Source organism: Anomalospiza imberbis, chromosome 8, assembly GCF_031753505.1.
Source record: "Anomalospiza imberbis isolate Cuckoo-Finch-1a 21T00152 chromosome 8, ASM3175350v1, whole genome shotgun sequence".
In the NCBI taxonomy this organism is placed as follows: Eukaryota; Metazoa; Chordata; class Aves; order Passeriformes; family Viduidae; genus Anomalospiza; species Anomalospiza imberbis.
The window spans coordinates 34,745,072-34,772,745 of NC_089688.1; the positions used below are offsets into that span (position 1 = coordinate 34,745,072).

A 27,674-nucleotide genomic window follows, 5' to 3' on the forward strand; every position below is an offset into this window, starting at 1 on the left:
CCCTAGCCCAAAGCAGCCAAAGAAGGATCCTGGAATGCGTCTGATTGCACTTTCGAGGTTGTTTATTTCTCCTTCTCTATAACATTCTCTCTCTGCCCTGCCGAGCTCTGCCTAGCAAGGAGGCCATGGCATTCTGCCCCGAGCCTCGGGCACTCCCCCTTATATACTGCAAACTACGTGTGTGTGTTTACAATTGATTACCAATTCCCATCACCCATGTTAGACTGTGAATCTGTGCCTTAAACCAACAGAAAAGTGTCACCATCACAGCAAGACATGGAGGGCAAGGAGAAGGAGAAAGTCAGGACACACTCAAATTCCTCCATCTTGTACCCCCTTGAACCCTATTCTAAAAATCCCAAATTCTACTTTTCCACCCTGTGTTAATCTAAATACCACACTACTCAAACCTTTGTGGCTTGTAATTCCTCACACAAAGTTGACAGTGTTCCACGGGCTAAAATCGAAGCCACAGGTGTTTTTGACTTGGTGCCAAGGTCTCTGAGCCCCCTGCCAGGGTCTGGAGACAGCCAGGGCATCCAGAGGGATGTGCTGGGCTCCTACAGAGTCTGACACTAAACTGGGGACCTGGAGATGCTTCAGCAGCTGCCCCACGTCCAGGCCTGGGGATGATTCACAGCTGCTCTGCTCTCAGCTGCTGTGGCACCACTCCAGTGCTTTGCTCTGTGGTCTGCAGGCCTTGGCAGGGGTTGAGGATACCAACCTCATTCGAGGTACAGTCTAAAGTATTTATGTATATGGAGATAGATTCCTGTAGCTTTAAGCGTTACAACCCCCCATGATTCTATGATTTGATGAATTTATGTGGTAATTTTGTACCTGCCTGGGAAGATGTGGTGTATGAAACCCCTCTTTGGGCAAAAGCAGCTTCTGAATTTTGATCAAATCCACCTCCAAGCATTTGCTCCTCTCAGACAACAATTTTCTTATGGCTGCTGTGACTTTTCTGGTGTGTGATGCCAAAATTTTGGCCTCTCCTTGCTGGTTTTGCCTTCTCCCATCAATAACAGCTCTTGGCAGAGGTTTAGAAACCTGACAAATTGTTGGCTATAAAACAGATTTGCCCACGGATGAAATATCTTTGTGGCCAACCTCTCACTCCTATAAATCAGGAGCACCAGTGCTTGTTTAAGTGACAAATTTTAGAACTCACCGGGGGAAAATGAAGTCACTGACTGATGGCAAGGTACTTGCTCCTCTGCTTTTTATTCCAGGAATTCCGTGTGGGTAACAAGCACCCCAAACAACCCAGCAGCTCCTGATGAATGGGCTTGAAAGGCTCCCTCAGGAGGGAAAACCGCTGGAATCATTTGTTGTTGTTTGTAAGGAGCCTGGAGATGACAGCAGTGATTACTTTAATGAGTCAATTAAGGGCCAGGCAATTTGGGTGGGCTGGGGTTGCCAGTTGTGCAGCCCCCACTGGGAAAGGGACTCCCAAACCAGTAAGAGCCTGGCTGGGCTGCTGGGGTAGCAGAGGAGCTCTGGGAGCTGGAAAAGGAGATAATTCAACAACCCGAGTGTTCTGACCATGGTAATTATCTTTGTTACTTTGGTTAATTATCTTTGTTACTTAGGCTGGACCAGCTCTGGCCCCCGACCCTCTGGAAAGAGCAGAGGTGGAGTTGGAGGAGTGGGAATGGTTTTTAAAAAAGGGAGAATAAGGCTCCTGTGGCAGCAATAAAGTTCCCTGGCTGTTTGCACCATCAGCCATGACATTTTTTAAATGGAAATACACTCTACCTACAATGTTTCTTTGTATTTTCCAATAGCAGTGAAAACAAATTAGTAGAAATGTGGTTTTTGTTTGGAGTTGAGGCCCATCCCAGTCAGGACTCGATCGGTGCCCAACACTGGGATTCCCCTGAGCTGATTGCAGTCCAGCAGCTCTGGCTGAACTGGAACATTTCTTGTGAAAAAAAAAAAAAAAAAACCCTCAGCCTTGTGTTAAAGACCTCTGGCAGTGGAGCAGCCCCGAGAACCCTTGGTAATTTTCTTCAGTCATTAATTATTCACAGCTTTGCTTCAAGAGTTGCTTTTTGCTCTGGGGTTCTGGCACTTTTCCCCTCGTAACCCCTGGAAATTGATACGTGTTCCTATCTGGGTGAAGAGCTTGCTCCGGTGGGTTTTTGTTTTCCTTTCTGGCTTCTTAAACTGTGATCAAAGTGGCCCTGTCACCCTCTTTGATAAACCAAGTGTTTTGACCCCTGCGGATCTTGCTCTGTGGTGCTGCTTTCTAATCCCTCAATCTGGTTTTGTAGCTTTTCCCTCAACACTCTGCAGTGTGGAATTAGGGAGAGCTGCCCAGGGAAATCTTTTAAAGGCTTGGGGTTTAAGGCCTGAGAACTGTCCAGACCCTTCACTGCCTTCACCTGTGGGAGGTGAAGAATTGGGCATTCTGGTTTTCTCTTCTGGGCCTGGCACTCATTTACTGAAGGACTTTTCACCAACATTTAAATCCTTTTCATCCTTTTACTGAGGACAGTGATTTTCCTGTAGCTCAGGCCCACGTCAGGCAAATTACAGCTAATTTCAGTCCGGCTGTTGAAGAGTTTTGACACAAATACTTTTAATGTTTAGAAGAAATATTTTTGTCTTTGTCTCAGCTGAAATCAGTTACACATTTTGAATTTGTGGATAATTTACATGTAAGATGGACAGATTTCTGGAAAGGCTCGTTCCAGTCTGAGGTGAGCGACTCCAAAGGGAGGGAACGGACTCAAAACCCATCCAGTGCCACCCCTGCCATGGGCATTTCCTGGCAGGATCCAGGGGGTTCCTGTGAGGCATTTTCCACCTTACCCAGGCTCTGAAGGTGTCCATGATCTCCCAAGTACAGCAGGGCTTTTATTCTCTTGGGAAATGAAGGATGATCCCATAAGAAAGAAGAATTCCCTCTGGATGTCTGTGGCTTGGCTCTGCACTTTTCCTTATTTCCTGCTGGTTGTGTGACCCTTTTCCAGCTCTTTTCCCCCCAGTGCCTTGGATCAGGTGTCCAGCCCTCTGTATTTTTGTTTTTCATTAAAAGAACTCCTCATTCCCAGGGAGGAAATCCTGGAGTGCTGCAATTCAAGCCTTGTTCCAGACACGTTCTTTGGTCTGCTGTGCAAAAATTGAGCATCTCATGTAAAACTTAATTTGAGGGACTCGACAAACTGTACAGGAGGAAAAAAAAAAAAGCAGGATGGATGGGCTGCTAGCTCAGGATAAACACTGCTCCTGCTGTTGTGTACAGCGGCAGAATGTGCCTGGGCGATGCTTGATTTGCCACGGAACACAGCAGATATTCCGTGCATAAAACGGGGTAATTTACCAGTCTGGAAGGACTGAGGTTTAACAACAAAAGACAGGATTCTTCTCAGGGAGTTCATCCTTAAATCGGGGAGTTGTATCCAGTGCAGAGCTGCAGATGGGCTCAGAACGAGTGATAAGCATTAAAATACAACAACGAGGAGGCACAGACAGAATAATCTTGTTTGTGTTTCCTGCTCTTACAATTATGAAGAATCAGCTAAAGGCCACAGGATACAATCCTGAGAAACTTTAGATTTATCAAAAGCTGTTTCCAGACAGCTTTTCCATTAAATCAAGCCTCTCTTTACCTCTATGATTTGTTTGGCCTCAATCACTGAAGGTGTCAATTGTCTGAACGAGCGTGGACTCGGGGAGTTAATTTTGTGTTTAAGAAGAGAATTTTTGCCAGAACATAAATATTTAAGATTTATTTGTCACAAGAAGCACAGATTCTGTGTTTTCAGTGGCTGCAGGAGGATTGATGAAGATCATTCCCGCTTTGATGCAGAAATTGTGTTTTTGTCACATTTGAATGAGACTTGCTGCCATGGCACTCGGATTTCTGGGAGCTGTAGGGACAGATATGAGAGCAATACACCATTTTTTGCTTGTTTTTCATTAAATAACTACTAGGAGGCATAGAAGGAGATTTACAGTAGTCAAATGAGATGTGCTGTAATGTAGCATTGAATTAATTTTGCTGTAATGATGCTTTGCTGTGCCATTTACTCTGTGACATTCCCACAAAGCTGCTGCTCTTAACAAGAAACCCGAGTGCCCTTCAGCTAATTCCTGCAAATCCTCTGATTTCCTCATTAAGGCTTTTTTTTTTTTAATTTTGCCTTCAACGTGACAAGTTGATCCAAGGCCTGGAGCACCTCTGCTATGAGGAAAAGGTGGGAGAATTGGGATGGTTCGGCTGCAGAGGAGAAGTTCTGGGCTCATTGTGGCCTTTCAGCACCCGATGGAGCCAACAAGAAATGTGGAGAGGGATCTGGGACAAGGGATGGAGGGACAGGACACAGGGAATGGCTTCCCACTGGGAAAGGGGAGATTTAAATGGGATATTGGGAAGGAATTAAGGTGGGGAGGGACTGGGATAGAATTCCCAGAGCAGCTGTGGCTGCCTCTGGATCCCTGGCAGTGCCCAAGGCCAGGTTGGGGCTTGGAGCAGCCTTGGAAGGTGTCAGGGCTGGAGCAAGGTGAATTCCAGGTCCCTTCCCAGCCCAAGCAGGCTGTGGTTCCACGCTAAACCAGCTGTGAGGATAATGCCTGCCGTTCCCAGCGCGGGATCCCCGATCCTGTTGTTCCTCTCCCCAGGATGCAGATGCAGGAGTTGTAAATCTCCTCTGAAGATCTCAAAGTTGTGCACACAGCCCTCGGGCACAGCGAAACCAACTCCTTTGTTCGCAGCCAAGCATCCCCACGAGGAAGGAGAATTTCAGATGAGACGCACCTTGGGATGCAGAGATAATCCCGGCAGCAGCTGCGGACGGCTGCCTGCAAAACAGAGGTCAGCATGTGCCAGGCGAGCCCCTCATCGGCATGCAGCACCTGCCTGGGCTTTGCAGCATTTTCATGTTTGCAAACAAGCCTGGGGAGCATTTCCTCACTGAGAACGGATGGGGGATGTCCTGCAGGGTGTGCAGGCCATTTCCATGGCTAGGGCTGGCCTGGGGGCTCTGCAAGGCGAGGAGAGAGTCACAGAATGGCAAAACATCCCCAGTTCAGTGCTCCGGGCTGGGAAGAAGGTGGGCACGGGTCACAGCTTGGACTGGATGGTCCTGGAGGGCTTTTCCAAGCTCAGGGATCCCACGCAAAGGTTCTCGCAGTGATGAGCTGGAGATCCACAGAGGTTGGTGCCTCTGCTGGTGTTTGTCACTGGTTTGCAGCAGCTCCCAGTCCCCAGCACGGAAACCCCTGGTGCTCCTGCCTGGTCACTCTCTTGATGCCTTCAGTTTTTAATATTTTCTTTTTTTTTCTTCATTTTTGTCATATTTTCCAGACTCTGCACCGCCTCAGAGTGACTCTAACTCCACACACAGTGCCAGCAGCTCTCCTCACAGCTCAGGCACACACAGCAATCCTGTTCCAGCCCAGAACCAAGGACACCGCTGCAGCTCCAGCCCCAAAAAGTGCCAACAGCAGGGAATGGAGGAGAGCGACCTGGGAGGGTGGGACTGCAGCACCTGAGCTGGAATTGGACACTGAACCCCATGTGGAAATGGACCAGAACTCCTAACAGTGTGAAAACTCCTGAGCCGGGCTCTTGCACTGCCCAAGGTGTGACCTGTGAGGGCTTTTAATAAATCCCTGCTTTGTTCTTTGCCTCTGCCCAGCCTCTGGCACAGGGAGCTCTCAGGCATCGCTCTGTGCTTTGGCCGCAGCCTCAGGAGCCAGCCCTGCAGCTTTCCCCAAACCTGCTGGAACGTGTTGGAGCTGCTGCTGGGATGGGGAATGAGGCAGGAGAGGCTCCCCAGGGCAGGGGGGAGTCACCACCCCTGGAAGGATTCCAGAACTCTCTGGATGGGGCCCTTGAAGATGTGGCCAATGGTGACCAGGGGCGTGGTGCTGGGAGATGGTGGGATTTGTTCTCAGGGGGCTTTTCCAGCCTTAATGAGTCCATGATCTTATGAAATGGGTTTATCTTTTCCTAGACAGACCTATGATAGAGGATGGAATTCTGTTTAATCTCTTTTTGTCAGCTGTCTGGGCAGCATTTTCCACCAGTGCCTGAATTTCTACAGCAAATTATCTCCAACACTCATCACTCAGTGCCCAGGGCCCCTCAGAGACACCAGACTCTTCCTTTTCCTCATGTGTGTGTCTTCCTAACTTAGCTTTTTCCTCATGAAGAAGGCGAATCTTCCAATTAGAGAAGATAAATTACATACACACACAGAGATATTTATTTATTTGTGCTTGGAATGGGGTCATTTACATGTGGAGTAGGTGTGGGAGGTTTCACTCTGCGACAACTCTGCTCACACAGGGAGGGTTGGGAATGTGCCAGGCATGGAATCATTAAGGTTGGAAATGACCTCCAAGAACACCAAGGCACATCCAAGTCCCTTTCCCAGTCCCATTTCCTGAAAAACCTGCTGGAATTTCACCATGGGTGCTTCAGGATCAAACTTGGAAGCCTTTGGGTCCTCAGGGGCAGGAGGTTGTCCCCAGTGAGCTGGGGGATGCCCAGGACAGGGCAGGAAGGAGCACATGGATTTGGGCTGGGAAAAGCCCCCAGCAGAACAAAATCTGCTTGCTGCTGCTTCATATTTTCAGTGCTTGAAGGAAAGGGGGTCAAGCAAAATAGTGGAGAAAACCCAAGGGTAGAGCCTCACCCCCTATTTAGAGAAGCAATTAGGCACCTGTCAGAGCAATTAGTGGGTAATGTGATTTCTGGATAATTGCAGAATAATTGCCCGTGTGCCAACGGTGGGTTGGATTTCTTGTTGTTAAAGCTGTTGTAAGTTAATATGCCACTGATGTTTGGGCTGTAGCCACAAAACACACTCTAATACCCAATTAAAATGGATAAACAGGCTTTCATCCCAGTTAAGGTGCTCGTGGCAGTTAATGGAAGGTGAGCGTAAAATCCAACATTTGTTTTGGATGAAAATCTGTGGCCAGGCACGTTCTGAGGAGGGGAGCAGGCTGGTGAGGTGCCTGTTGCACCCACCACTCTTTGGGAAATTCGGGGGAAGTTAATTTGAGTCTTCTCAGTTCATATTTCAGAGCTCAAAATTATTGGAAGTTCCAAGGCCAGGTTGGAGCAGCCTGGCACAGTGGAAGGTGCCCCTGCCATGGCGGGGTGGCGCTGGGTGGGTTTAAGTCCCTTCCCACCCAAACCATTTTGTCATATATCCAAATGTGAGGAAATGATGGGAATTCTGGGGATGGAAATCTGCCTCCCTAATTGCTGAACTGCTGGAATTCTGTGCTAACTTCTCGGGGAGGGCTGGACCAAATCCCTTGTACCCTTGTACTCTATCGTCTTTTGGCAAGTGCCTGTGGCAATCAGGTTAAATCACACCTTAGATTTCCCTCTGCATATTGTCCTGTCAGGCTTTTGCAGGGCTTGCTCTTAAGGGAAGTGTTTGATTTGATTTAAGGATGAGATAAGATAAGCACATTGGAAATGGAGCTATCTACGGTGGGGCTATAATTTACAAAACTGCAGCATTTTCTTTATTGAAGCTCTGAAAAATAAAGCAGCATCACAGCTGGTTGTTTAAGGTAAGTAGGCACGGAGTGATCAACTCAAATCACATAAACCCAACAGGAATTCTCTCCCATCCTCCTGTGCTGAGAGGGAAAAGCTGAACTTTCATTGCCATTAAGATTATTTTTGGTTTGAGCTGAACTCAAATGCTTCCAAATCACCAGAACTCTGCATCTGGAGGGAAAAAAGGCTTTCATGTCCTGGTGGTTGTGGTGTGACCACAGGAGATGTGAAATGAGAACATTTGTGGGGTTTTCTGCTTTGTCTTTCAGGGAATTGTCTGAATTTGGATCTTCTGCCTGCAGGACCCTTGGGACCGTTGTTGTTCATTTTGTGAAGCACCTCAGGGTGTTTGTGGTTCTCCTTCATCTTCCTCTACCATGGAATCATGGAGTTGTTTGGGCCGGGAGGGACCCCAAATTCCACCCAGTGCCACCCTGCCATGGCAGGGACACCTTCCCCTGTCCCAGGTGCTCCAGCCCCAGTGTCCAGCCCGGCCTTGGGCACTGCCAGGGGTCCAGGGGCAGCCCCAGCTGCTCTGGGCACCCTGTGCCAGGGCTGCCCACCCTGCCAGGGAACAACTCCTAATTCCCAATATCCAGCTACATTTCCCCTCTTTCACTTTGCACCCATTGTTCCTTGTCCCATCAGCCCCTGCTGAAGGTCCCTGTGATCCCCCCAGACCCTGGAAGGTTCTGGGAGGGCTCCCCAGCACCTTCTCCTCTCCAGGTGAACACCCCCAGCTCTCGCAGTCTGGCTCCACAGGGGAGGTGTTCCAGTCTTCTCGCCAACCTCTTGGCCTCCTCTGGGCTTGCTCCAGCACTTCCATGTCCTTCTCCTCCTGGCATCCATCAGGAAAGGAGGAATCCACGATCTCTTGGTGAGAGCAAGGACCTGTCACCTCTGCTCTCCTCCAAACCATCAGCAAGTCACAGGTTCTGCTCGTTTTGAGGAAGGAGTTGGTCCAGATTCTCCACGGGAGGGTCAGGCTGGATTTTAGGAAGAATTTTGTCACTGGAAGTGTGGTCGGCTGCCCAGGCAGGGCTGGAGTCCCCAGCCCTGGAGGGGTTTCACAGCCCTGTGGATGTGGCACTTGGGGAGAGCGGCAGTGGTGGCCCAGGCAGTGCTGGGGTGGTTGGACTCTGAGATCTTCTCCAGCCTTAGCAATGCTGGAGAAGGATTCAGAACAATGGATTCATTAGGAGTCCCCAAACTTGTCCTGTCCAAAGTGCCAGCTGCTCCCTGCCTGTTCCTGTGGGAAATGCTCCGATTTCCTCATCCAGTCTCCAAACAAAGCCATCAAATTCCTCGCGTTCCCTGGCGAAGTAAAACCCCAGATTTTGACAGTCTATTTTTCTGCAGGCAGGAAATTATTTTTCAATGAATTTTCACATAACTCCAAGTAATTGGAGGCTTAATATTTGCAATATTTTTACATTTACTTTCTATGAGTATTTAAATATTTGCACATAAAATAAATTCTTTCACCACGCTAATGAAAATCTAAGGACCCAATAGTCACATTCATTATTAGAGGCAGTAAATCACTTCTGGTGAGTTCAGTTTTACTTCCAATATAAATGCAGATTTATGAGCTTTCCTGTTGCATGATTTATTTGCATGATTTTTTTCTTTCCCAGGAAAACTATTTCCCTCTTCCTAAACATCCAATATACATGAAAAGGGATTTAAGTGCTAAGGAATTATTTTTAAAAAAAAGTAAAAATAAAAAACCAGGTTGCTGTTTCTTCAACTGGACAGCTCAGGTAAGAATTTGAAGCCGATGTTTTGATGGGAATTTTGTGTGGGAGGAAATGGTGGTTTGTGGAATAAGATGAGACATTTGTGTGTGTGCTGCTGCTTTTACTGCTGGGTTATTGACTTCAGAGTGTGTTTCGAGCAGTATTGAATTTGCAGCAGTAAAACACTTCACATTGCCGAACATTTGTGTTTAATAAATTGCTTTTTATGGAAGCAGGAGCCTGTATTTACCAATTGCTTTCTGGAGCCTGTGGGATATTTCATCATTCCGCAGAGAACTACCTGAAAACTTTTAGTTTCTGAGTGAGACCAGCCAGTCTCATTTGTTCTGAGGCTGAGGAAAGATGTACAAGGGAAAATCTGTGCCACAGGAGCCTCTTAGGAAATATTAGAGGAGAGAAATACATTTATGGGGATGGAAGGAGGGAGAGAACAGTGTTAACATCCAGCTGCTAATGGACTGTGTGGCATCCACCACTTCTAGGAGTTCCTAATGGCCTTTGTGACTGAGAAAAGTAACATTCACTGAGGTTTAATAAATTTTTTAGCTTTCTAAGCGAGGCTGACAGCTCCAAAGAGCGACATTTTCACCAGCCCATTAATGCCTCCTGAATTTTCTACATTGCAACCTTCTGCCTTCCAGTTCGTGCCTCTTCGTCTGCACTAATTAAGCAGCATTTCCATCCCGTGTCTTTGATTTGCACCCAAGGATCTCTCCACTTCCATTTTAGTGCCATTTTGTTCCCTTGGACGTCACAAGCCAAGGCCGCCTATTCCAGGATATAAATTTTTCACGAAGTTCTACACCTTCATTTTTGGGAGTGGGGGGGAGGAAAAAAAGGGTGCATGAATACAAAATGACTCCTCTATTTTCACTGCAAAGGCTATTTGGGCCGCTTCAAAGGGTTCCTTTGCCGAAGAGAAATCATGTTTTTTGAAAATACTTTTAAAAAAATGAAAGGCAAAAAGCGACTTTGTACTGGGAGAATTCCTCCTCGGACGGCTCGAGCGGTGCTGGGCAGTGGTGATTTCAGTGTGCTCAGAGGACTTAATCATCCTGTGAGCTTTGATTGGTGCCTCCAGGCTCTTCATCTCTATAACTACATTTAAATTAAAAATAAGGCAAAACATTTTACTCTGACACATCCCTGGCGCTCCCTGTTTAGCATTCTCCCGTTGTCCCCAGGATTGCAACGGGAAACCTTAATTTATCTGTTTGCCCTTGTGGGATGTCTGGTTAAACATCCTTCAGTGGGATTTAAGAGCCCTGATTTGCCCGTGATTGCAGCCCTGGTAATTCTGTTTAATGTTATTTAATTCCTGCAGCAGAGCCATGGGTGAAATACAGCATCACCCACCCGTGCCCCTTGGTGATGCCGGGGTTGTGAATGAGGGAAAAAGGGCCTCACACAGCATTCCCTGCACTGGGTGCTTAATATTCCTGGGATTTAACGAGCTTGGAGTCGAGCAAGGAGGGAATTGTTAGCAAGAATCCCACTTTTCTCCTCCTGGCTGCCTCCAGGAGGTCGCAGCCTGACGGGAATTCCTGGGGGGAATGAGCTGCTCTGGGGGCTGTGGGTGCAGACAGCTGCTCTGGGCTTCCTGAAGAGAAACCCAGGGGAAAACTGGGTGTTATTGACAGAAAAAAAAGATGGAGATTTTGGTTGGGAAAAGTTCTGGGGTTTTTAATTTTTTTGTTTTCTTACTTTTTCCCCCCTCAGGAATTTTGCTCCCATGCTTTCCTTCTCACTCTGAAATTGAATTGTGTTACTTACTAGCAATCCACATTGCAATAATGGCTTTTAATTATATTTTTTTTTTGTATGTTTCCAAATATAGGTAATTCTGGATTATTTCAGGGAGATGATGGTGCCTAGAAGTGAAATTTGGATCTGCTGGCTTCCAGAACAGCGTGGTTTTCTTGAGAATGGTAAGTCCCTGAAATGCTGAAATATGGCTAAATTTAAAAAAGGGAAATTTAGATGGGATATTGGGCAGGAATTGTTCCCTGGCAGGGTGGGCAGGCCCTGGCACAGGGTGCCCAGAGCAGCTGGGGCTGCCCCTGGATCCCTGGCAGTGCCCAAGGCCAGGCTGGACACTGGGGCTGGGAGCACCTGGGACAGTGGGAGGTGTCCCTGCCGTGGCAGGGTAGCACTGGGTGGGATTTGGGGTCCCTTCCCACCCAAACCATTCCATGATTCTCTGCTTCTGCACTTCAGCAGATCAGAGTGGAAAATGCAAATATATTTATTTTTAGATGCCACTCTCTGGTTGATTTTCAGCTGGGCATTCTCCTTTTAGGCCCTGGCTCTGGGACAGCTGGGGACCTGGAGCTCTGCACCCAAACCAACACTTCCTTGGAACAGAAGCCATTCCAGAGGTCAGAACAGCAGTGAAATTCCTTCAAGACACATATAGGGAGTAAATTCAGCCCTCAAACATGAAACAGGTGTAGATTAGAAATGCTGACCTTTGGGACAAGAAGCAGATTTTGCCTCCTGAGGTTTGAATTTGTGAATAGTCCAGAATTAGAAAGGATAATGGGGAAGGTTCATTTTGGACGAAGACGGGTGGCTCTGGGATAAATTGTTCAAATTGCTATTGTTGATTTTTGTTGGATATTCTTTTTGTGTTCCTTCCATTTACAACTTAGAAAAAAAAAATTAAGAAAAGCTTTTTCTTTTCTTCTTTTGGCTAACATTGACATTTCCAAGGAAGCCCCAAAGAACTTCATTTGGGGTTTGATAAGATCCATTTTATGGGAAAAAGGTCACGTGAACTTGGCAATTCTGAATTCTCCTGAGATGTAGCCCATCCCAAATGCATCTTCCCAAGGTCCTGGCTGTGTGTGAGAAGCCCAGTTGAGTTGTGAGACAGAGCCTTCACTCGCACCACTTAAAACATTTCCTGCCCCCCTTGCTCTGTGCCCGTTGTTTTGAGGAGCTGTTCCGTGGAGGGGAGATTTATTCACAGAATCACACAGTCTCCAGGTTGGAAGAGACCTCCAAGATCGAGTCCAACCCAGCCCCAACACCTCAACTCAACCCTGGCACCCAGTGCCACATCCAGACTTTGTTAAACACACCCAGGGATGGTGACCCCACCACCTCCCGGGGCAGAGAATTCCAGAACTTTATCACTCTTTCCATGAAAAACCTTTTCCTGATATCCAACCTATATTTCCCTTGGTGCAGCTTGAGACCTTCCTCCCATCCCTGATCCCTCCCCTTTTTCCCAAGGACTCGACACCTGAGAGAAGGAGCTGCTGAGCCTTTCTGGGAGGAGGATCCTGGGCTCTGGAACGCTGTGGGAGCTGCTGAGCGGCGCTGGGCTCGGCTTTCCCAGCCCTTTTCCTGGAGAAAAGGGGAATTTCCCAGCCCTTTTCCTGGAGAAAAGGGGATTTTCCCAGCCCTTTTCCTGGAAAAAAAGGGGAATTTCTGAGCCCTTTTCCTGGAAAAAAGGGGAATTTCCCAGCCCTTTTCCAAGAGAAAAGGGGAATATCCCAGCCCTTTTCCTGGAGAAAAGGGGAATTTCCAGCCCTTTTCCAAGTGAAAAGGGGAATTTCCCAGCCCTTTTCCTGGAAAAAAGAGGAATTTCCCAGCCCTTTTCCAAGAGAAAAAGGGAATTTCCCAGCCCTTTTCCTGGAAAAAAGGGGAATTTCCCAGCCCTTTTCCTGGATAAAAGGGGAATTTCCCAGCCCTCTTCCAGAGAAAAGGGGAACTTCCCAGCCCTTTTCCAAGAGAAAAGGGGAATTTCCCAGCCCTTTTCCCAGAGAAGGGGAACCAGCAGCAGCTTGGCTGTAATTGCTCACTGCTCTCCATTAGTGCCTCTCCCTCCTGGCAGCTCTTTAATAGTTTACATCTCTCGGGGTTGGAAATTACTGTTTTAATTAAAACAATTTGTTTCAAATGGGGCTCCCAAATCCCCACATGATGTTTTAGGAGCCTTGGGCGAAGAGATGGAAATGGAGAGTAGCAATTGTTGGGAGGGTTTAGAGTGAGGCTGGAAGGAGGAGTTGGGATTTTTGCATAATTTTTGAGGCCTGGACTGGCAGTGGGGGAGACAAAATTGTTTAGGACTGGGATTTTATCTTCCAAACATTAAAATAATTGACCATGGGCAAGCCTTCGCTGAGTTTGGACAACGCTCTCAGGCACGGGGTGGGATTTCAGGGTGTCCTGTGCAGGGTCAGGAGCTGGACTGGATGATCCCTGTGGGTCCCAGCTCAGGATTTTCCATGATTCTGCGAGGTTTAGTTTAACCTGGTTTGTTTTGTGATTGAGAGAAGATATTATTTTCTGGTGAAGGAAAGGAGAGAGCCTAAAAGAGAGTCCTTGGACACCCAAAGGCCACAGAAATGCACTTTGGAGCTGGGATTGGAGGGGCAACGGCCACAAGTGGTGTGCACAGGGTGGGAGGTAAAGGTGGCAGTGCCCAGTGCCAGGCAGGGGAACTCCTGGAAAATCCTGAGCTGGAAGGGACCCACATGGATCACAGAGTCCAGCTCCTGTGTGGATCAAGCCTGGATCTGCTCTAGGATGCTCTCCCTCTCCACCCATGGAGAACTTCAAGGCTTTGGAACTTGGCTTTGCTCTTAGCTGGCAGGAATTTTATTTGTATTTTAAATAATATTTCAAAACATTTTCCTTCAGCTTTGCTGCTTTGGGTCTTTTACCATGTTCTGTGTCACTGGCACAGGGTGCCCTGGGCAGCTGTGGCTGCCCCTGGATCCCTGGCAGTGCCCAGGGGATGTTGGACAGGGCTTGGAGCAGCCTGGGATAGTGGGAGGTGTCCCTGCCCATGGCAGGGGTGGGATGGGATGGATTTTAATGTCCCTTCCCACCCAAACCACTCTGGGATTCTGGGATCTGCTTCTCTTGGAGCAATGCTACTGCCAGAGGGCACAAACCTCACAAGCCATGAGGCTTTGCCCTTCTTCATAATGGATTTTTTTTTTCCCAACAAAAAACCAATTTCTTCCTTGGATTCCAAGGAAAACACACAGAGAGACTCATAGCTCCTGCTGGTGCTGCCTCTGCTTTTCCATGTTTTCCCTGTTCTTCCCCTCCCTGCAGCCCTGAACAAGTCTCCCTTTCCTTCCACCTGGAGATGGGAGCTCATTATCAGGATTTGTCAGACACTTCCAGCATTTTTAGCAGGAACAAAACAAATGCACAGCATTTACATGGTTTCCTTGTTAGCTCTTTATTTTTTTTTTCCTGACAAGCAAATCTCAAATTCCAGTTGTTTTAAATGCAGCCTGGCTTCAGAACATCTTGTAAATTATGATTTCCTTCATGTACTCGTTCTTCATTTTCCTCCCAGACAGGTTCCGGAGGCAGCCTGGGAAAACACAACCTGGAGAATGAGTTGTTTTGGGTAGAGAATGGATTTTGTCAGGATTTATGTTCCCTTTATGGAGACACAAGGAATTCTTCTGACAATTTAAGTCCCTACACTGAAGTAAGTTGTTTTTTGGCTTTTTTTTTCCAAGTGCTGACAGTAATTTAGGCAGAAAGCACAGAGATTTTTCAAGTCTGCTTCGCTGAACTTGTTGTGTGATGGGTTTTGTGTGGATTTTGTGTCAATAGTGAGAATAATATCCAAGGAAAATTGTGGATAGCCATCCTTGGCAGTGCCCAGGGCCAGGTTGGCCACTGGGGCTTGGAGCAGCGTGGGACAGAGGGAGGTGTCCCTGCCATGGCAGGGGTGGCACTGGGTGGGATTTATGTGCCTTCCAGCCCAAACCATTCCTTGTTTTTAGGATTCTAAGCCTTCAATCCTAGTCCTGAGCGGTTTTATGGAATATCTGTCAAACTACAAACCTGTTTTCCCTGAGGATGTTTTAATTGGCTTTGAATTTTTGAGTGCTGATAAAGATTGAGATAAAATCAAATGTCAGAGGTGGAAGAGTTGCTGAAAATAATCAAACCAGGTCAGGGTATGATTAGAAATTTAGGATATTTGGCCTGGAAGCCACGGTGACAAATGGAAATTCCTCCAATACTCTTAGATAGTAGGTAATGGATCAGGATCCTTTGGAATGACACTGAGCCTGAGGAAGCACATGGATTTTCCCAGTGGACCCATAATAAAATAAATATTTTTTTCATGCTGTTATACAAACAAGAAAACCAAACCAAGATTTCTATGCAGCAGGAAATATTTTGTGTTTCTCAGTGCTGGTTTCAGTGCTGGTCGGTAGAAAAACTTACTTTGAAGCTCTTGGAATTAATTTCCATTGAAAAAAGCTGCTTTCTTCAGAGCAACAATCCAGCAGCAAACAAGCAGCAATCCTGTAAAATTAATGGGCTTAATTAAAATGTACATGGATTGGGGAAGGATCCACAAGCATAACAGAGATTTACTCTCCCATACCGGACTGAATAAATTTCCATGAATTTCCTGGGAGATTTTTAAGGCATTTTATGACCTTTTTTATAAAAGGAAACTTGGGATTTCGAACTTGATTAGTTTTAAGAAAATACTGGAAAGAGCATCTCCGAGTGTTTGGTAAAGCATTTCTTATTATCTTCGGGAGATTATTATCTTTCTGAATAAATATAAAGCAGAACTCACAGATTTTGCATTTCAAATTCAAAACAGAGATAATTTTTCAGTAATTTTTAGTAATAATTTGCAATTTACAGTTAATCATTGTGACTGGCTTGGGCTGAGAGCTCTCCCTTGTGTCTTGGCTCGAGCAGGGAAAAGCCATTCCCTGTTCCCAGTTCCTTCTTGCTGGTTTTGCCAGCCTGCAAAATGTCCTGGATCTGTGTGGGTGCCAATCCTGGGAATTTGGTGGTGCCAGGGACTGGAATCTGTGCATGGTTCCCTTCTGCACCAGCCCACCTAAACCTGGGGAAAGAAGGCTCGGGGGGGACCTTCTGGTCCTCCCTGACAGGAGCTGGGGGAGGAACAAGGGACAGGAGGAGAGGGAACGGCCTCAGGCTGGGCCAGGGCAGGCTCAGGCTGGGCAGCAGCAGGAATTTCCCCATGGAAAGGGGGTCAGGAATTGGAACTGCCCAGGGAGGGCTGGAGTGCCCATCCCTGCAGGTGTCCCCTGGAGGTGGCACTCAGAGCTCTGGGCTGGGGACATGGTACGATTGTCACCCGTTGGTTGGACTCAATGGGCTGGCAGGTTTTTCCAGCCTCAGTGACCCCGTGGTGCAGCTCCAGCTGTAGGGGAGCAATTTAAGCTCTGATGTGTTTGGTTTTCCATCCAAATCCTGGGAAACAGGGCTGTTGGTTTCCTGGAACCAATCAGAAACGTCGGTGCAATTTTAATTTTTGTTGTGTTTTGTTGGGGTTTTCTCTGTGGGATTTATTTGGGTGGTTTTTTTGTTTGTTTGTTTGTTTGTTTTTTCTCTGTGGGATTTATTTGGGTGTTTTGTTTTGTGGGGTTTGGTTTGGTTTTTGTTGCCGTGGTTGATCTCCAAACCCAGGAGGGAAGGCTGCCCCCTCAGCTGATGGCTACTGGCTGGTTAAGGCATCCTGAAAGAGCTGAAACACGGGGAAAATTCTCCATCAAAGGCTGCCAAATAGGCACTAACTGTGTTTGGAAGGTCCTGGAGTCTGGGAGAGTACTCCAGACAAACACAGGCAGAGCTTTCCTTGTGCTGATCCTTCCTGGAGGAGGATCCACTGCTGGCCTCAGCCCCAGGCATGAGAATCTCCTGTTTCCATTTGGAACAGGGAGGTTCAGGGTCCAGGGGTTTGGAGTTTCCCTGCACTCCCAGGGGGATCCCAGCCCTTCTCCCTGTGCTGCTCTGCAGCTGGCAGCTCCCACCTGGCACCATGCTGGGCTTTGGGAATAATCCCATCAGCAATAATCCCATCAGCAATAATTCCAACACCTGGTGTGAGGGAGGGTTGGTGGGAGGAAATCTGGTTCTGGCTTTTCTCAGGTGATGGAGCCCATGGGAACAAGAGCAGGGAGACAGACACCACCCTCCTCCCATACAGGCTCAGGGTGATGACAAGAACCCTTTTTGGAGGGATCAAGGTGCTCAGTCCTGACCATTCCTGTGTTGGCTGGAAAATGCCCCTGGCCAGGCTGCTGGAGAAGCTGCAGCTCCTCAGCCTATGTTTCAATTCAACAAGAAAAGCAACAAAACCCCCATTCTGGGTAATTTCAAACTATTTACTTTTCCAATTTGGCTACTGAACTGAAAAATCAATTGTTTCTACAGCTCTGCTGGAGATCCTGGGCTGAGTTCTCCATTTGTCTGCCAGGGCTGGAGTGAAAACATTTCTGAGGCTGTGGAGTAAATCAGCTGCTGTTGTATTTTCCATGCTGCATCCCCAGGCTTTGGACCAAATTACCTTGTTTAGCTGGCCCTTGCTGGGATCAAATATCCCCAGAAAATGAGATTTGAATTCTGGGAACTGGAGTCCCTTCCAACCCAACCGTTCTGTCATGAATTTTACAGCATGCAGCTCATGCTGAAATCCTTGATTGGAGCCATCAGCCGTGGGGGCTGTCAGGATAAAACAGATCTTTTCCAGGAGATGGTTCATAATAATTATTGTAAATAACAATGAACTCTTCTGATGGGCGTTTCTGAGCCCAGTTTCTCCAGGGCAGTTCAGTGAGAGCACCTTCCTGCCAAGGTACAGACAGCAAATTGTGTGGGATGAAATATCAGCCCGAGAGAGGAGAAATACCAGGAATTCTCTGAATGCTGAGAGGCTCTCAGAAACCCTCTGGGAAGGGGAGATTGTCATCCCTTGGATTTTAAAATTCTTTTTTCTGGTGTTCCTGTGTATTTGAGGCGTGGAAGTGGCAGGTTCTGAGCACTTCAGCGTTTGCATTTATAGTCTGAGGGTATCCAAGGACAGCCCTGGGATAACCTGGCTCCTTCCCATGGATAATTGCAAATGGAGTTTTCTCTGTTCAGGAGAAACCAGAGGTCAGTGGTGAAATGTTGGATAAAGAAGGAGATTGAGTTTGGTTATTTATGGCTGGAATTAGTCTGGAAGGGGCTCTAAGGTTTCCCTGGATCTTTCTCTCCTCCAGGTGAACACCCCCAGCTCTCCCAGCCTGGCTGCAGAGCAGGGCACTCCTCTGGACTGTCTCCACCAGGTTTTTCTTGTGCTGGGGTGGGTGCAAAAACGTGGACTGGGAATGACAATTGTCTCTCTCTCAGAGCAGGAGCCCTGCAGGGATGCTGGGCTTTGTACAGTGAAATTCCTGGGAGGACCAGAAAACCCAGCACCTCCAGGAGAGAAACAATGTGAGGCTTCAATTAAAGTGTGGAGCTGCTGGAGGATATCTCAAGTGGCAGAGTGAAGAGGTAATTAATAAAATCCTGGAGAATCAGCTCATCCCGGGCCGTTTTGGCACGGGGAGGTGCTGGTGGCACAGCTCCATCACGCTGCCCTTGCAGGGTGTGGGGTTGGAGGGAAGGTTTTATGCTCTGTGTTTCCCTGCATCACCACTTCCTGGCCGTGCTGGGCTGGATAAGGCTCAGGAGCAGCCTTTCTTTGGGGCTGTGAGGAAGGAGCCTCTGTCAGTTCAGGAGGGTCCTGTGGTGGATCCCTGACTCCATCTGGGCTGCTGTTTGAACCCCTCCCTCTCCCATTTCCCTTCTCCACACAGCACAGAGCCCCCAGAGCCCCCCAGGCTCACCGTGACCCCCCCAGTGCTCAGGGGATGGGGTGATGTCCTTTAACACACACCACTTCACAGAGGCTGCTGCTGAAACCCTTCTCCCCCTGAAACCACAGCCTCACCCTTTGCCTCGCTCTCTCCCGAGCAGAATAACCCAGTGTTCCCCTAAAAGCAGGGGAGCTCACAGCAGAGCTGCAGCCAGACCATGTTCAGCAGATATTTACATTTCCTGAGATAATCCCAGCCAAGTCAGGAGTGTGATGAGGAAGAAACTTATGGAGAGGAAGGAAACTCAGAGCTCAATATTTCTGCAGTATCAGCAGGCCCTGACTTGGTTGCATTTAAAACAAAGTCACTTCATTTGCAGTTATTTCTGCCTGCTCTCCAACCTGTCTGCTCAGGCTGGGTGAAACACCTGATTTATTGCAGACTCCTCAGAGCAGCTGAGGAGCTTTTGGGGAGTTTGTCAGAGTTCAGATGCACTTCTTCATTGCCAGGGGTGTTATCTTTAAGGAATGAATTATGGAAAAGGGAGAGACAAAAAGAAGAAAAGGGGAAAAGCAAAGAAGTGCATCAACTTGGCCATGACAAACAGCCCCTGGTGCCAGATAAAGCAGGTGCTGTCATGCCAGCACAGGATAAAAGGGAGGTGTGGGGGAAACTGGGGACTTGTCAGGGAAGGGTTTTGCATGAGCATTGTACAACTGCTCCTCACACTCAGGGATGGATGGACACAGCTTGTCCTGAGCTGCTGTTTGTTCTCTTCATACAAAGGGTGAGTGAAGGAGAGATGGAAGGAGTGTCCTTGTTACAAACACTTCCCAGAAACGGTGAATTGTGCTGAATTGTGATTAATGTGCGTTAATTGACGATCCCAGCTGGCATTAGCCCCCATCAATAATGAAAATGGTGATAAAAGAGAGACAAATGTTGGTGTATGCACAATGTCAGAGCCAGAACTGTTGGATCCGTGGTTTTCCCAGCAGTTTTTGGTTTCCTTTCTTTGTTTTCTTGGGGACCCTGGGCACAGAGCCCCGTGTGGAGCCCAGGGCTGACCCCAGCTCAGCTGGGCTGGAACTGCTCCTGTGCTCCTGAGGGGCTGCAGGGAGCAGTGCAGTGGGAATTGGATCCCCAAAAAACACCCCAGAGCTCTCCCGTGGCTGCTGGATTCCTGGGACAGGCACTGTGGGCTCTGCTGAGGAGCTTGGCCAAACTCTGCAATCACTGCTCCTGGCTGAGGAACCTTCTCCTGCCCAGCCCGTCCTGGTGGGGAATTCCCTCTGCGCCTCGATGGACATCCGGGATGGGTTGGCAGAACGTGCCAATAACCCAAGTACAGAGAGAAAATATCCCACAGAAGCACAAGCTCTCCCCGTCTTCTCTTGGCTCTGATCCCCAGGAATCAACCCTGGGTGTTCAGAGGGTCTGAAGGTTAAAATAACTGTACCACATTCCCAGGCCTTCCCCAGGAGGGACTCCTGCCTTCCTTCCCCAGCCTCCTGGGACTCCTGGGGTCACTTGAACCATTTTGATCTGGAGTGTGCTTGAGGCTGAGCCTGGCGTCTGATTTTCCACGTGAAAATCTGGGATGTGGGGCCAGTGCCTGGCAATGGGGAGGGAGAGCATGAAGGGAACGACGTTTGTGCAGGGAGAGAAATGGGACAAACAAAGATTCTCTTTGGAATTTGGGTGGCAAAACATGCATTTATCCTTTTCCTCCCAGCTGGAAGTCCCCACGGAGCTTCCTGAGATGGAAAAGGAACAAACAGCATTTTTGTTCAGCTGGAAAATGCATTCCCAGCACACGGAAGGGCAGGCTGGGAAGCTGCAGGTGGGGTTTGGGGGTGTCCCTGCCCCGGCCAGCCCAGCCTGGTGCCATCAGATCCCTGCCCTGCTGGGAGCACGCCCCCATTCCATCAGAACTGGCCTAATTGCCAGGAAAACAAAGACAAATTTGAACATGGCGGGCTGGAATGATGCTTCCCACAGCTAAATAATATTAAAAAAAAGAAAAAAAGCCCGGCAAAGAGAGAAGTGATTCTGCCTGAAGGCACCTCAGAACAATAGACTTGGTAAATGACTTCAGACCTCAAGCTGTCCCATCTTCCCAGCCCATGGGGAATTGCTTCCCTTAAAAGCAATTAAAAACTCCACACCAGCTGTGGTTGAGCTCTGATTTGTATTCTGCAAAGTTTTCTCTGGTTTAGTATTTTTAAGGCTGCCTTCATTCCCTTTTTTCCCTCTTCTTCTGCTCTCCTGGTGCTCAGGAATGGTTGGATTGTAGGTGGCAGCTGGTGGCAGTGATGGATTTTCACTGGATCAGGGCCTTTTGGTCACTCAGTGCCTGGATGTTTGTGCAATTCCCAAGCTGAGGTTCCAAATCGATCCCTGAAGTGGGAACTTCTTGCACAGCCTTGGAAGTGGGACACAGGGAGGAAATTTTGGCCAAGGAGAGATCCAAGAATCCCCGTGGGCAGCAGGAAAGGGGAATTGTGTCCCTGTGCCCAGGTGAGCCCCACCTGCAGAGCTGGCCCGGCACAGGAGGGACCTGGAGCTGCTGGAGCCAGGCCAGAGGAGGCACCAAATGATCAGAGGATGGAGCAGCTCTGCTGGGAGAGCTGGCATTGCTCACCTGCAGAGGAGAAGTGTGGGGTGAGCTCAGCGTGGCCGCACAGGGCCTGAGGGAGCCACGGGAAGGATGGAGAGGGACTGGGGACAAGGGATGAGGGACAGGACCCAGGGAATGGCTCCCACTGCCAGGGGGCAGGGCTGGATGGGAGACTGGGAATTGGGAATTGTTCCCTGGCACAGGGTGTCCAGAGCAGCTGGGGCTGCCCCTGGATCCCTGGCAGTGCCCAAGGCCAGGCTGGACACTGGGGCTGGAGCACCTGGGACAGTGGGAGGTGTTCCTGCCATGGCAGGGTGGCACTGGGTGGGATTTGGGGTCCCTTCCCCCCCAGGCCACCACCACATTCATCACCCTCCCTGTCCCCAAGTGCCACATCCACACTCCTTGGACACCTGTAGGGGTGTGACTCCACCCCCGCCCTGGGCAGCCCTTCCCGTGCCTGCCAACCCTTTCCATGACGGAATTTCCCGTTTTCCAACCCAAGCCCCGGTGCAGCTCCAGGCCTTTTATCATAATCACATTTTGACACGGATCTGAGGAGAAATCCTCTCCTGGCTGTCAGAGCTGTGGTCAAGTGGCTTCATTAAAACCTGCACCACCATCCCAGGCAGGAAATTTCCCTTTCACGAGGGAGCTCCAGAGTTTGCAGAGTGTCAAATAAACCTCGAGGACACTCCTAATTTTTCTGCTGGGGATATATTTTAGCTAATTAAATCCCTGAAAAGGCACATCTTAAGCCTTGTCAAATTAAAGAAGGCACAAGCAGAGCTTTTCCTTCCTCAGCAAGATAGAGGAAAAAAAAAAAAAAAACCTCCGTAGCTTTATTGTTTCTCTTTTTTTCAGGTTGAAGGTGTTGGAAGCTGCCAGAGCCACTGATTCCAATTTGTGTTTCTCCATCTGCATGGAAAATCCATCTGCTTGCAGAAATTGTATTTACACAGCCCATAATCCCGAGCAGCCTCAGATATTGGGGATCGAGGCTCTAACGACATTGGAAACCATTTTTATTAAGAGGCAGAAATTGAATTAGGTAATTATATTTATTGATGGGAAATTAAATTTAACAACTGTGAATTGCCTTAAGTCAGTGTAGCCAGATTTTCATTACGCCAAATGTGAGGAGTTGCTGCTTTAGTGGATTCTGCTCAGCTCAGGGGGGACAGCCTGGGGTTTGGGCTGGGAAAAGGGGATTTTGGATCACTACAGCTCCCACCACCTGCTGGGTTTTCCTTCATGGATGAAACAAATCTGTTTTGTCTTTTAACAGCCTTTCAGAGACTGTGAAGTGCTCAGCATTCCCAGCCCGGGCACTCTGCAGGGGAGAAAATGTCCTCAGCTTCCGACAAAAATGAGGTAAAAACCGAAATTTGCCTGGTGTGGTGGAGCCAAGGTCCTACATGCACATCTGAGCTGCTTCCCTCTAGTTCCCTGATCAATATTCGAAGCTGGAGTGAATTTTGGGAGCCTGGGGCTTCGTGTTTTATGTTTGTGACCCCAAACTCCAAGTCTGGGGTTGACTTTTCCTATTCCTCATAAAACTGAACTTTGCATCGCTGTCCAACAGCTCCATCACTGCACTGGAACTGTGACCTGCAAGCACAGAATTCCTGCTCCAGCCATCCCAGCAGCCGCCAGTGGGGCAGGGAGATCCTTGGAACATAAAACCCACAGGGAGGAACAGGGAACACTGAACACAACCTGAAAACCAGGGAAAGCTAGACTTGCACCAGTAAACATTCAATCAACACCCAGGAAGAAGGAATTTCATGTCCTCTGTAAAAATCTTCATTTTCCCGTGCCTGTAAGTTTTCCTGCATATCAGAATTTTGTTATCTTCTAAAGATAAACAATTTCCCTTCTCTCAATTCCCAGTAATTCCCAATATGACTTTTAACTTCACCTGTCCTTTCCCTTTTCCTCTTCATGCTCCAAGCTCCTTCCCATGGGGCACACCTCCCATGCACATGTTACCAATATTCCCTTTAAATCCATAATAACCTCCTTGGTATTTCACTGCTTTTTTTCTTTCTTGCTCTTTTTATTCCTTCAGAGGAAAATGGTCCTGCACAAATCCAGTGGCTGAGGCCCAGGGAACTCATTCACAAACTGCTCACTTCTCCCCCGGTAATTACTTCTCACTGGTGTTCTCTTTATCGAGCTGCCTGTCTTTGGGGTTATTTCAGATTTATCTATTTTAATATTTCAGCCCCCGTTTTTATAGCCTTTGGACTGTTCAGTGATCTTTGATTGCATAATTGAAATGTATTTTTCTGCCTCCTTTAAACTCCTGAATTGGCAGGAGTTGGCTTTCCTGTTAGTCTCTTCAAGGCTTTTTGATTGATTCCAGCAAGGATCTATCTTTTATTTTTCCTGATAGTTCCTTTTATTATCTCAATAAAACCTCCTGTGTCAGCTCAATTGAGCAAACTCTTTTTGTACCTGTGCAAACTCAGCCAGGTTTATGATAAAGCACATTTGTGTAAGGAATATCATTAACTTCTTCCTTGGATGTGAGCACCAGCATCACACCTCCTGCCCCAGGCCTGTCCTGCTCCTGGCCCGGGCACAGCTGGCTGCGAGGGCTTCGCTTTCAGCTTTTCCACCTCATTTGCACTCTGGATAATTAGGGGGATATCTTTCCCCTTTCCTTTTCCTGTTGTTCCCCTTTTTCCTTTTTTCCCTCTTTTCTCCTTTCCTCTTTTCTCCTTTCCTCTTTTCTCCTTTCCTCTTTTCTCCTTTCCTCTTTTCTCCTTTCCTCTTTTCCCTTTCCTCTTTTCCCTTTCCTTTTCCTCTTCCCCTTTTCCCCTTTCCCCCTTTCCCCTTTCCCCTTTTCCCTTTGCTCTGCTTCCTTTTCTTTCTCTGCTGAGAAGATATTTTTAACTGCAGTGAGCAAAACTGAGGGAAAATTGATTCCCAGCACTGACCTGTGCAGCAAAGGCCAAGTGAGCCACTAATGATGCTCCTGGATGTCACCTTCCTGACACAGATATTTGTGTCCTTTGCTGATGCCTCCCCAAACCCAACTAGAGACCCATTTCCTTTTTTCTGCACCCAGGTCAATCCTGCCCAAAATAGCTCAAAATTCAGTGTCTAACTCCAGGACATTTCCCAAAGGGATGAATTCCTGTGTTTCAGCCCCTGGAAGGGCTGCTGATGGAACTCATTTCCTCCAGTTTATCTCTCTGTGGCTGTTCCTTGTTCCTTTCATCCCTCCACGAGTGCTGAGAGAGAGATTTAAAGGCTGGTGTTTCAAGGCAAGGGGTTTGGTTTGGAATTTATCCCAGGCAAACAGCAGAACAGCCCAGAGATTTGTGGGGAATTATTGGATGATTCTGGAGAAGCTGGTTTGGTTTAGTTGACAAGGCCAAAGGTTGGACTAGATGATCTTGGAGGTGTTTTCTGAGTTTTCATGTTGAGAATTTCAAATGCAATACTTGCTTTGGGGTTCATTCTTCTTTTCCTTTTCCTATTTCCCCCCTTTCCCCCCTTTCCCCCCTTTCCCCCCTTTCCTCCCTTCCTCCCCTTTTCCTCCCCTTTTCCCCCTCTTTTCCCCCTCTTTTCCCCCTCTTTTCCCCCTCTTTTCCCCCTCTTTTCCCCCTCTTTTCCCCCTCTTTTCCCCCTCTTTTCCCCCTCTTTTCCCCCTCTTTTCCCCCTCTTTTCCCCCTCTTTTCCCCCTCTTTTCCCCCTCCTTTCCCCCCCTTTCCCCCTCTCTTCCCCCCTTTCCCCCCCTTTCCCTCCCTTTTTCTCCCCCTTTCCCTCCCTTTTTCTCCCCCTTCCCCCCCCCTTTTCCCCCCTATTCCCCCTTTTTTCCTTTTCCCTTTTTCCTTTTCTCTTTCCTTTTCCTTTTCCCTTCCCTTTCCCAGGGTATGGCTCAAATCCAGTTAGAAACCTGCAGTGTTTGGAGTCGTGACCAGTGTAACCTCCAGCAGAAACAAAGTCAGATAGCCAAGTTAATTTTTTAACCAAAGGCTTAAAAAAGGAACCAAAAATGAAAATTAAATTTTAATTAGTTATTCATTCCCGTGGTTTAATTATGCAGTGTTCCTCCAGCAATGACTGTTTGACTCTGGAGTGATTGTTAATTTATGAATGTATTCTGTATTGATTTGGGAGCAGAGCTGTTGGAGCACCATCACCTTTCTCTCAGCATTTTCTCCTCAGCAGGCTCAGAGTGTTTGAATTTCTTGTCTGAATTCCTGGTTCAGGCATTTATTAGAGCAAAGGCCGAGCATAATTACATTAAAATCTGAAATAAGGCCAATAATTGCAATGGAATTCGATAACACAGCAGATGAAACGGGGCCATTGGGGTGCCAGGGAGGGGTCAGGCTTCCCAAAATGTTTGTTCTTGTATTTTTTAGGAGTGAATTGGTATCAGTGAGTGGATCAGAAGTGAGGGATTTGGGTAGAGAAAGCTGGGGTTTAACTGATGGAAGAACAAAATGGTTTGGAAATAAATTGGGGGGGTTTGGTGGGTTTTGGGGTGTTTAAAATTATTATTATTGTTATTTTTATTGCTGTTATTGTTATTATTGTATTAGCTTATTCATCTGTTTATTTATGAATTATTATTATTATTACTACTATTATTATTATTTGTTGTGGAGCAGGAATTTCAGCCTCCACAGCTCAACATGCCCCACAGGCTCCCTGTGTCACAGCCATGGAAATATTCTGCAAGACCCTGGAAACTCATGGTTCCTGGCTGTGGGATTTTCCTGCTCTGGCATTGCTCCTATGTCCAGGCTCCGCTTAGTCCAGCTTGAAGTGGCTTCTCTCCACAATTTTTACAAAAAAAAAAAAAAAACAAGGGAGAAAATTCACATAATTCCGGGGTGTGAAAGTGATGAAGGCACTTAACAGGAGAGAAGAATTCCTGGTGTTGGAGAAACAGGATAAACAACACTGGAATAATTGTGGGGTGGTTTGTGCAGAAGGTGACAACGTGACGAGGCAGGGGAAGTGCTTTTGTTTTAGCATCAGCTCATTCCAAGATTCCCTGACACATGGACAAGGCTTTGCCCCAGTATCTGCAGGAAATGAAATCCACCACAGAGTGACCTGGGAAACCAGAGGGAAACAAAACAAACCACCCCGATTTCTTCTTGTTTTCCAAAGAGACACAATTCCGTGGCTGGGGGAATTCCACACTGGTGCCCAGGCATCCCTGCTGGATGAAGCGTCTGGAGAACCTTGGAGCAGCTGTGCCATGTCCCGGTGCTGTTTGCAGGAGACTCGGGGTGTGTTTCGGGGATATTTTCATTTCCCAGTCGTTGTTGCTGTTTGTTTCCTTGGATTTAAGAGGATGTCTAGAAACCAGCTCGGTCTGATTGCAGCGCAGCAATAAACAGGATAAGTAATTAACTCCAGGCAATTTCCTCCACCATTTATTTGCTGCAGCCATCCCTCCTCTCCAAAGAGAAAAAAAAAAAAAAAAAATCTTGTTTTCCAGGTCATTTGGAGCACTTTCGCAGTGGGAATTCTCTCTCCTCTCCATTCTCTTTTCCCAGCCCCTGTGCCTCAGGAAGCAGGTGGACAATTGCCAGCCCACACCAGCTTTGAGGTGCCCTCATCCATCTTTATTTAATCCCTTGGATCCTTGTGATTTCCATAGGAGTTTGAGATTTATGGAGACCAGCAGCAACGTCAAAGCTGGAAACAGAGAGAGGTTTGTGGGCAGATGGCAAAACTTGCTTCATTTTCCAGGGTGGGAATAATTCCAGGGAAAAGTGTAAAAAGCCCTGCAGTCATTTCAGCTCCTCACTGTCATCGCCCTCCGCCTGATTCCAGCCTGGATTTTACGGCACAAACCAAACCAATGGAGGAGTTTGGCTGGGGAGTTTTGTGCAGTCAGAGTTTGACAGTGGGAACAATCCTGGTGCGATCCCAGGCAGGGAGAGGAGGCCCATTGCTCATTCCAGGGGGCTCTTTTCCAGCTTCCTGAAAAAAAGGAGGAATAAAACCTCCAGGAATGGCAGAGACAACGAAGTTTCACAGCACAGAGAAGGAAATTCGTTGCAATATTTATTTTGCCACCCAGGCTGTAAATAGCAGATGCTGCCTGGGCACCACAGGCTCCAGGAGCAATGCTGGTGTTGGGATCTGGGCCGCACAGCTCCCAAAGCTGCTCCATGCTC

General features: G+C 47.8%; 1 long non-coding RNA gene across 3 annotated transcripts; it reads left to right on the forward strand.

Moving 5' to 3' along the window:
* Positions 1-1,508: 1,508 nt before the first annotated feature.
* Positions 1,509-26,648, forward strand: LOC137478466 (uncharacterized). 3 transcript variants are annotated; one of them, XR_011001588.1, is made up of 7 exons: positions 1,509-1,552; positions 2,625-2,708; positions 9,175-9,300; positions 11,135-11,225; positions 14,621-14,758; positions 22,381-22,567; positions 26,148-26,648. It is a non-coding gene; the product is annotated as an uncharacterized lncRNA (long non-coding RNA). The 3 variants fall into 3 exon arrangements; XR_011001589.1 differs by lacking the exon at positions 1,509-1,552 and adding an exon at positions 1,783-2,005; XR_011001590.1 differs by lacking the exon at positions 11,135-11,225.
* The last annotated feature ends 1,026 nt before the right edge of the window (positions 26,649-27,674 follow it).